The following is a 10,000-nucleotide window of genomic DNA, read 5'->3' as shown; positions in this document are numbered from 1 at the left end:
GTGAACCTTCTCTTTAGCCTTCCTGCACATCCCTGGCTATTTCCCCTACTGTCTTTCCCTCTTTGTGTCCTTTTAACAGAACTTACCTGTCAACCCCTTTTTCTTTTCTTTTAAAGTTTAAAGTTACAATGAGGTGACACCCGCTTCACCAACTATATTGGCAGAATCTGGAACTCCCTACCCACATCTATTCCCTCAGCTGTCTCAAAGGACATGTAAAAAACACTTGCAGGAACACCTCATGCACACTTGTATCAGCACATGCTCACCACCTGGCTAAACCCACCCCCACTGTACACTCTATACCCCTACATCAACTACTGCAACTAACACCTCTTTTCCTGCCTCACATACATATCCCAACATCCTTTAAACCTTCCCTATTGCTCCCCTACCAATTATTCCCACAACCTACTATACAGTTACAATGTCTCCCCCTCTACCTACCTACCTACCTCCTCCTTCACTATTCTCTTCTACTCTACCACACAGGTATGGAGTAACTAATCTCCCCCTCTACCTACCTACCTACTCCTTCACTATTCTCTTCTACTCTACCCCACAGGTGTGGAGTAACTAAATCTTAACCTGAATACCTGAGTGTATCCTATCCAGAACTGTTACACTGGAATCTAACTACACCTTACACTGACCTTTGTCAACATGTCATAAACATGTAAAATGGAGCTAAGCATGAAGAATACCTACATGTTAACATAAACTAAGCATGAATAATATGTTACTTACCTATGTTACATCTGTTAATCTCTATGAATGTGAGCACCTCTGTATTACATGTAATGATTAGCTGAGGTTTACTGTGGAGCTTCTCTCCCCGGGCCTCTTCTGAAAATGAACAAGCATCCAGTCAGATTTTCCTGGTCAACAAATGTAAAATAAATAAATAAAGTAGCACGGGGGTAAGTGGGAGTAAGCACTTTTAAGCAACAGTAAGCAGGTTTAAGCCTGCTGTTTGAATGGCAGTAAGCAATGTCTACACTGGTTAAGCAATGTAGAAGCTAACTTAGTGTAAGACACCATAACCAGAGGTTAGCATTGCTTACCCTCGCACAAACCAGCGCAAACCCACTTACAAGTGCTCAAAAGTGCCTTAGTCACTCTGTAGCCAACAGCTCTTGTCCTGCCCAGCAACAAAATAATCTGCACTCCAAAGTTGCAACCCCTGGACCCTGCACACTATAGTCAAAGTGAGTTACCACTCAGCCACGGCAGATGCACATACACATACAGCTGCTGTTATCACAAACATATCATCCAGCACAGCCATTCAACAGTATAAGAAATGTATGTGATTATGTAGATTAATATGAGCAACCATGTGTACATTGCTCAAGTACAGTATTTTGAGCAGTCTATGTGTACGTTGAGGGGGCATGTGGCCATGCTTCATGTACAGAATGTCAAACCTGGGACGTCAGTTCCGTGGAACCGTGAGATGAGGCAGGCCAGGTGTGTGAGCAATCCGCTGCTTCTCAAACCCCTGGCAGGATGCAATCAGTGGGAGAAACATTGTAGACCAGCTAAGTCTAATCTTGACACAAAAACAGGTCCATCCCTGGTGGGACGAACCAAAAACTGTGAGTCACATCGATGTTTACACCTTTATCAGAAGACGATCAAGGCAAGGCTCGTACGTACGTGGACTAAATGGATGAAGAGCCTGAAGAAGCTTGCATCAGGACAGTATACTGGATGAGTACCGAGACATGCAGAGAGGGCAATGTGTGGAGGTGTGGTATGGCCGGCCTAGCAGCTGGAGAATGGATTGTTGCTGTGTACGTGGAGCTCAGGGGGTGGGGGAAGGAACCATGGGTATGACATTATGGAAGAAATATGCAAATAAAGCAGCACAGCATTAGTGTAATGGGCAGAGCATCCACCTAATGAGCAGGCATTCCTGGTTCGAGTCCCACTATATTACACTCTATTTTACATGGCAAAGCATGTTATAACCAATAGTTTTGTTGCAAAACCCACTAAATAACATATATATATGAACTGGAGTACTCCAAGAAATGCACATGTGAAATATCAGTGTTAGACTGAATAAGGCATCAGTAAGCAGGTTTATGCACAAATAAGCAATAGTAAGCGTATGTAAGCACTAGTAAGTGGGCTTCAGCCCATTTGTGTGGTGGTAAGCGATGACTGCACTGGTTAAGCAAATCTGAAGCTAACACCCTGTAAGCAGATGTAACAGCAGGTTAGCAGTGCTTACCTCTGCTCAAACCCGCTAACGGCTGACTAAACATGCCTTAATCACTCTGTATCCAACAGCCCTTGTTCTGCCCAGCAACAAAATAAATGACCTCTGCTAGGCTCAAACACAGAACCCCACACACCATAGGCAAAGTGATTTACCACTAAGCCATGTCATATATACATAACCCTGATGTATTCAAAACATATCAACCAGCCCAGTCATTCAACAGTACAGAAAATATATTCCAACATGTAAATATATTCGTGTGAGTAAATATTGTAATATCTAAACAGATACAATGTATCAATAGATGCAGATATCTATCTATATATATATATATATATATATATATATATATATATATATATCCATAGAAATATATAGATATATATATGGCCACACATCTGTAGATAGCAATGGTAGATTGACAAATGCAAATATGTCCACATGCACTGTTAATGGGGGTTGAGACACCTTAAACAATATACAATATGTATGAATTGGCATACCCCCCACCACAGCCAACCATGTCTGGCCTGTAATACACTAAAGTGTTACAGATCACATAAGAAGGACCTGACATGACATGTGCACAACATGTAAACAGTACTACAACCCACCTGTATGAAGTCAGGCTGGTATTGGTAACATATCATGCAGTACAGTGTGGCTCCCATAGGAAATGTACAATGTGGAAGCAATCAATGTCCCCAGGATACACGTACACAGACACATGTATGCAGATATACATATACATATATATATATATATATATATATATATATATATATATATATATATATATATATATATATATATATATATATATATATATATATATATATATATATATATATATATATATATAGATAGATAGATATAGATATACATGTGACTACACAGACATACACAGAGATATGTCTATACACACTGAGCAGAGTAGCAGAGTGGAGGAGGGGCATTGACTACAACTCTGATCTGACATAAGTATCCTGTTTTTTTGGCTTATTTATTCTGGTTATTGCTTCTAGCAATTTATATAGCACTTTTTATTGCCTTCTGCATACTTTTTACTGTATTTTATTGTTATTAACTAATCTGCATGGGTAACTGATTTGTTTGCAGTTAAAAGCATTCTGTAGAGTCTCCTTGCTCTTTTATCTGTTTAAAAACTTTCATTTTGTGGCTCACTTCTGTCATAAAGATTTCTGTAGTGTTTACTGTCTAAAAGAGTGTAGGCTAATAGCTTTAGTATTGTCCCAGTTTATATTTGCTGGCTCTGGGCCTGTTTGTTTTTGCAGTGATTGTTCTGAGCACATGACTAGACTATCTTAAATTAGCAGAAGCCTTTCTTTACCTTCGTGGCAGGATTGTGTTGATTGGCTGCTGGCTAGTGGGGGTTGGTTCTTTTGTGCTTTTTTTTTTTAAAAGTTGCCTAAGGTTGTATCTTCTGGTGTTTAATCCCTAACTTTGAGAGGATTTCTGCCTATACACACTGAGCAGAGTGTTGGAGGAGCATTGACTACAACTCTGATCTGAGATAAATATATATTTTTGGCTTATTTATACTGGTTATTGCTTCTAGCAATTTATATATAGTACTTTTTATTGCCTGCTGCATACTTTTACTGTATTTTATTGCTATTAACTAATCTGCATGGGTAACTGATTTGTTTGCAGTTAAAAGCATTCTGTAGAGTCTCCTTGCTCCTTTAACTGTTTGAAAACTTTCATTTTGTGGCTCACTGCTGTCATAAAGGTTTCTGTAGTGTTTACTGTCTAAAAGAGGGTAGGCTAATAGCTTTAGTATTGTCCCAGTTCCGATCTGCTGGCTCTGGGCCTGTTTGTTTTTGCAGTGATTGTTCTGAGCACATGACTAGGCTATTTTGAATTAGCAGAAGCCTTTCTTTACCTTCGTGGCAGGATTGTGTTGATTGGCTGCTGGCTAGTGGGGGCTGGTTCTTTTGTGATTTTTTTTAAAAAAGTTGTCTAAGGTTGTATTTTCCGGTATTTAAGCCCTAACTTTAAGAGGATTTCTGGCTATACACACTGAGCAGAGTGGAGGAGAGGCATTGACTACAGCTCTGATCTAAGTATCCCTTTTTTGGCTTATTTATACTGGTTATTGCTTCTAGCAATTTATATATAGCACTTTTTATTGCCTGCTGCATACTCTTACTGTATTTTATTGCTATTAACTAATCTGCATGGGTAACTGATTTGTTTGCAGTTAAAAGCATTCTGTAGAGTCTCCTTGCTCCTTTAACTCTTTGAAAACTTTCATTTTGTGGCTCACTGCTGTCATAAAGATTTCTGTAGTGTTTACTGTCTAAAAGAGGTTAGGCTAATAGCTTTAGTATTGGTCCTCACCCTCCCTCCCTGTTGGTGTCTTGTTGTTATACTTGTTGGCTTTGCAGTTGCCCACCCCTACTGTAAATTTGATCTGGACACTCCTCCCAGTCTAGTGTCATTATTTCATTCTACCTAATACAGAGAGAACATCTGAGAAGGCCTTCTATTCCTCCTTTCTCCCTTTCTTTAAAAAAAAATTGTCTGAATCTCCTTGTGTTCTGACTGTGCTTCTTAAACATTTTAGAAATATAGAGTACATTTTAGTGCACTTATTATAACTGTATTTGCCTTAATATTGCTACAACTCAAGTGCTCTAGGTTTGCACTGCATCTGAATTGTTTAAGTGTGTTTTAGCTGCTTTTCTGTATATATAGACTTCTCTGTATATGTAGACTAGCTACTTATTCTACTGTATTACTGCCTCTTAAATCGTTTTTCAGTTGTGCACTTGCCTTTACTCATTTAAAACGTTTTAAATTGCTAATTTTGTAGAGTTTTAATTGCAATTAATGTTTAGTGTGTTAGCCTTTTCTGTGTTTATTTACTGTATTATTGCATTGTTTAGCCTGTTTTAACAAAAAAAAAACCACCTTGTTTGTTCGTTTCCCACCTTTCCTAGCCAGTATAGTCCAGATCCCAGGCTTTGCTTGTCTCAGGACTTCATTTTCTGTGTTCTGAGCTATTCAGACCTTGCTGTGGTAGAGGGAAGTCCTTCTGCTTACCAGTGGGAGTGGTGAGCATTGTACTGCCTATCTAACACTAGAGGAGTGGTTTCCAGCTCTGAAATTGTAATTTTATTAGCCTTTCTGGGCTGATTTCTATCCCTTTCAACTTTCTGTCTTAAAAATGCATGTGTTTGTGCATTATTCTCATTGTGCATCACTGCAGGGCTATGGTTAAACTATTCCAGGTTCCAGAAAGTCTGCCCTTCAAATTTTCCCTTAGAACTAGCTGGGTTCTCATTAGAAGTACTAAAATCTGAACCCCTGTGACTAACACTTGCTCTAGAACCTGCTGGAAAGCACTAGGAAGCCTGAAACTGATACAAGCACTCAACTCTCCTTGTCTATAAGTAGAAATTAATTGTTGGCACTACGCCTATAATTGCAAAGTACCTTGCAAAGGTAAGGGAAAACAGCTCTTGTACTTTACAAAAAAAGCACCTAAACAGGCATGTCTAAGGGTCAGCTTCCGGTGATTTCTCCTGTCCACCTGGTGAATCTGGGCATACTGGGGCAATGCGGCAACTGCCTCATGTACACAGACAACCCTCTCCTCCTACCACCCAACACTACAACCTGTGAGAGATGCACTTACATAGCCAATCCGGAAGCAAAGCTCTCTCCAGCCAAGACTGTGCTAGACAGTCAAGAGGAGAAGGTTAACACATGCACTACACCTGAAGCAAAACATAGCCCTTCAAAACCCACACCATCAACACCCACACATAGCAACACTAAATCCACATATGTGGAGGCCCTTAACATTAACCTGCCCAAGCAACAAGGACTTCCAAAGCTGAAACATAAACAAACACAAGTCACAACCAAAGTGACACATAGCTCACAACACCAGAGTGCCACCCAAGAACAGCCCCTAAGGCAAGACAATGTACCCAATGCTTTAGTTATAGGTAACTCTATAGTCAGGCACACTGATGTCCCACTCCCCAGGCTGAACAAGGAGAAAATTACAGTCAGCTGCCTGCCAGGTGCCAGGATCTGCCACATAACACATGCACTCAAGTCACTCCACAAGTACAAATACGACTCTGTCATTGTCCATGTTGGAGTGAATGACTTGAGATGTACCTCCCTGCACTACATGAAAAGAGACATGGAAGAGCTCTTGGATCATGTGGCCCAGGCAGGTATGACCCTAGCCCTGAGTAGCAGCCTGCCTTCACCCAGAATGATACCACAGTATAAGGTCAAAATGATTGACTTCAACAAATGGCTAAGCTTCTGGTGTCATTCAAAGGGGATCCAGTATCTCTCTGCCTGGGAAGACATGATCAACAAACTATGATGCTTTGCCAGAGATGGTCTGCACCTGTCATCCCTGGGATTCAGGTTAATGGCTAAAGCTCTTGCCACCCCTATAGTGCATTTTTTAGGCAAGGTTCAAAGGAAAAAAACACCACCATAACAGACACAAGCATGCAAAATCTGAAGGTAATGCTACTCAATGCTAGAAGTCTAAACCTCAAAATGCACTCTCTTGAGGCACTCCTAAAAATGGCGAACATTGATATCTGTGCAGTAACTGAGACCTGGTTCAAGGCTCCAGAGAGCACCCCTGCAATACCAGGCTACAACTCTTACTACACTTTTTGGCCACCAAACCAAGACCAAAACACTAAAGGTGAAGGAGTGTCCATATTCATCAAGGATATTCACACTTCCAGGCTAGTTGCCCAACACAATGCATCTGAAATTCTCCAGGTGAAACTAACACTAGGTAAGACTGCAGTCCAAATTGTAGCTTGCTACAGATCCCCCACCATGCCCCAAGATTCTCACTACACTTTTCTAAACATACGGGAACATATTAAGATACAACCAAACACCCTAATACTGGGTGATTTCAACTACTCTGCCATTAACTGGGAAAACTACTCGGGTACCAACACCTTTTCCCAACGGTGCTTGGAATTCATAAATTCCTATGTCCTGGATCAACTAATCCATTGTCCTACCAGGGGCTCCAATATCCTAGACCTGGTCATTACCAACATGGGAGATAGATACTCCACACCAGTAGTCACCCCCCCCCATTGGTCAGGTCTGACCATAAGCAAATCACCCTTGACATCCACATCTCACCCCCCACCCCCCAGTAAGGAAACCTCCGTAAAAACTTCTCCAAAGCCAACTTCATGCTACTCAAGTCAGAAGTGACAAATGTCATGGCACTCATGCAGATGGGATCTGAAAGTTTGACTGCTGAATCCTACACTAAGGCACTGTATGAGCACATTCACTCGTGCATGAATCATGCCATGCCAAATAGAACCAAGATGCTCTCCTCCAAAAAAAGGAAGCCAATCTGGTGGTTCCCTGCCATAAACAAACTATACAACAGAAGGAAGAAACTATTGCAGAAAACAGGAAAATCCCTGGATGCAAAAAACTCCCTTACCAGCCTCAGTAAGAAGCTGAGATCCCTCATAAAATCCTCAAAAGCTAGTTACGAAAACAAAATTGCCAAAGATTCCAAAGACAACCACAAGGCATTCTATAGTCATGTCAAGAATCTAAATGGCAATGCTCAGATCTGCTTTGAGCTACAACAGAATGGCATTAAATATACTGATCCCAAGGATATTGCCAATATCCTGGCAGATCAATTTAGTGCCAACTTCACCCCCCTCTCACCCCCTAAAGGGCCCATCTGAATACCAAACGATTGCCAAATTCCGGTAATTATGGCCACACAGGTAGAAACCGCACTCTCCAAAGCTAAGAATACATCATCCATGGGACCAGATGACATCCCGAGCTGTGTACTACATGAACTACAAAATGAACTGGCACCTTACCTAAGTGTCATGTTTAATCATAGCCTCACCTCAGGCTTTGTGCCCACAGAGTGGTGCACAGCTACAGTTATCCCACTCCACAAGGGGGGGATCCACCTTGGATCCAGGGAACTACTGTCCCATCAGTCTGACGAGCTTGATCTGCAAGGGCATGGAACGCATTATCATGGAACTTATAAACAAATACATTGGCAACCTTCAAACACTGGATCCCATCCAGTTTGGGTTTGTGAAGGGCTGATCTTGTCTCCTGAACCTGATTGACTTCTTCAAATCAGTCTCCAGAGCTGTGGACGAGGGTAAGGCGGTCCACATAGCCTATCTGTACCTCGCCAAGGCCTTCGACACCATCTCCCACCCTGAAATCATAGATAAACTTACAAAGTTGGGCATAAATCCCTATGTCACTCGATGGGTTGCCAACTGGCATACTGACAGAACCCAGACTGTAAAAGTAGCCGACTCCAAATCCAGCTCCAGACAAGTGACAAGTGGAGAACCTCAGGGTTCAGTCCTGGGACCACTCTTGTTTGGCATATACTTCTCTCAAGTACAGGCAAATATTAAGGTACTCTGGCTAACAAAGTTTGCAGATGACTGCAAACTAGGAGCCATTATTGAATCCCCAAATTATGTGGATATTCTACAAAAGGGCCTTACAGAAACAGATGCTTGGTGCCAGAGCAACAGGCTCAGGATTAATGCCAAGAAATGTATAGTTATTCCCTTTGGGAAAAACCATGCACCCATGAATTACCACATAGGTGGCAGTACACTAAACACCGAAAGTGTAATGAGACACTTAGGGACACAGGTGGACAGTGGTCTCACCTTCAATAACCACATCACCACAGCAATCAGGAAATCCTTCTATGTGGCACACCTCATCACTAAGGGCTTTTCATCCAGAAAAATGAGGTCATTGTCTCACTGTACTCATCCCTCATTAGACCCATTATAGAGTATAATGCCCTGTTTGGTATGTACTTCACAAGACTTCTGCAACAGCTGGAAAGGCCGCATAAATACCTCACTAAAAGAATCACTGGCCTAAAGCAGATGCCATATGCTGACTGTCTAAAAAAACTCCAGCTATACTCTGTGGCATATCATCTACTCAGAGGTGATCTCTGCTTAACATATAAGGCCATGTCAATCCCTGAGCTGTTGGACATGCTCCACTTAAAGAAATCCCAATCCCTCAGAGCTACACGCTCCAGGTATCTAAACCTTGTCATCACAATAAACAAAACATTCTGGAGGTATAGGTTCCTGACCCAGAGACTCCCTATACTCTGGAATAGACTGCCCATACATGTCAAGCAGAGTCCCTCCTTAGCCCTCTTCAAAAGGAACCTTGATGATTGGATGGGAGATAGGAAATTCACCCCGGGGTCATATCAGTTGCCCTGCTAGACAGGGGTCCAAGGAAGTAAATATTGTGGGAAGAAATATCCAGGGACTTGTTATGGCTAGGCTTGTATAGGCCCTAGGGCCGATAGCCTAGTACCAACCTATGAACCTATGTACAGCAAGATACATATGTATAAGGTGCACACAATACGAAACAGCCACCATGCCTACAGTTAACACCTTAACAACTGGACACTGTATGGGCCACCCATACAACTGACAATTGTTGCCTGCAACATATGCCCATAGAGAGGTCATAGGATAAAACACCACACACAGGTTTGCAGAAATGGTTAACCTTTATTTGTGTACTATTACATTTTTATATGCCATGTATTATAGCTGTTCAGACACTGACATCCATATAAACAGAGTAATGCAACTGTGAAACAGTTATACTAATACAGTAGTCTGGAAAGGTTCACAACTGTTGCTGTCCATGCCAAGCCCTTCATATTGTACAATACCT

This window comes from Protopterus annectens, chromosome 9.part0 (genome assembly GCF_019279795.1).
Source record: "Protopterus annectens isolate FY-2018-M chromosome 9.part0, PAN1.0, whole genome shotgun sequence".
Classification (NCBI taxonomy): domain Eukaryota; kingdom Metazoa; phylum Chordata; order Ceratodontiformes; family Protopteridae; genus Protopterus; species Protopterus annectens.
This window is presented reverse-complemented; position numbering follows the sequence as displayed.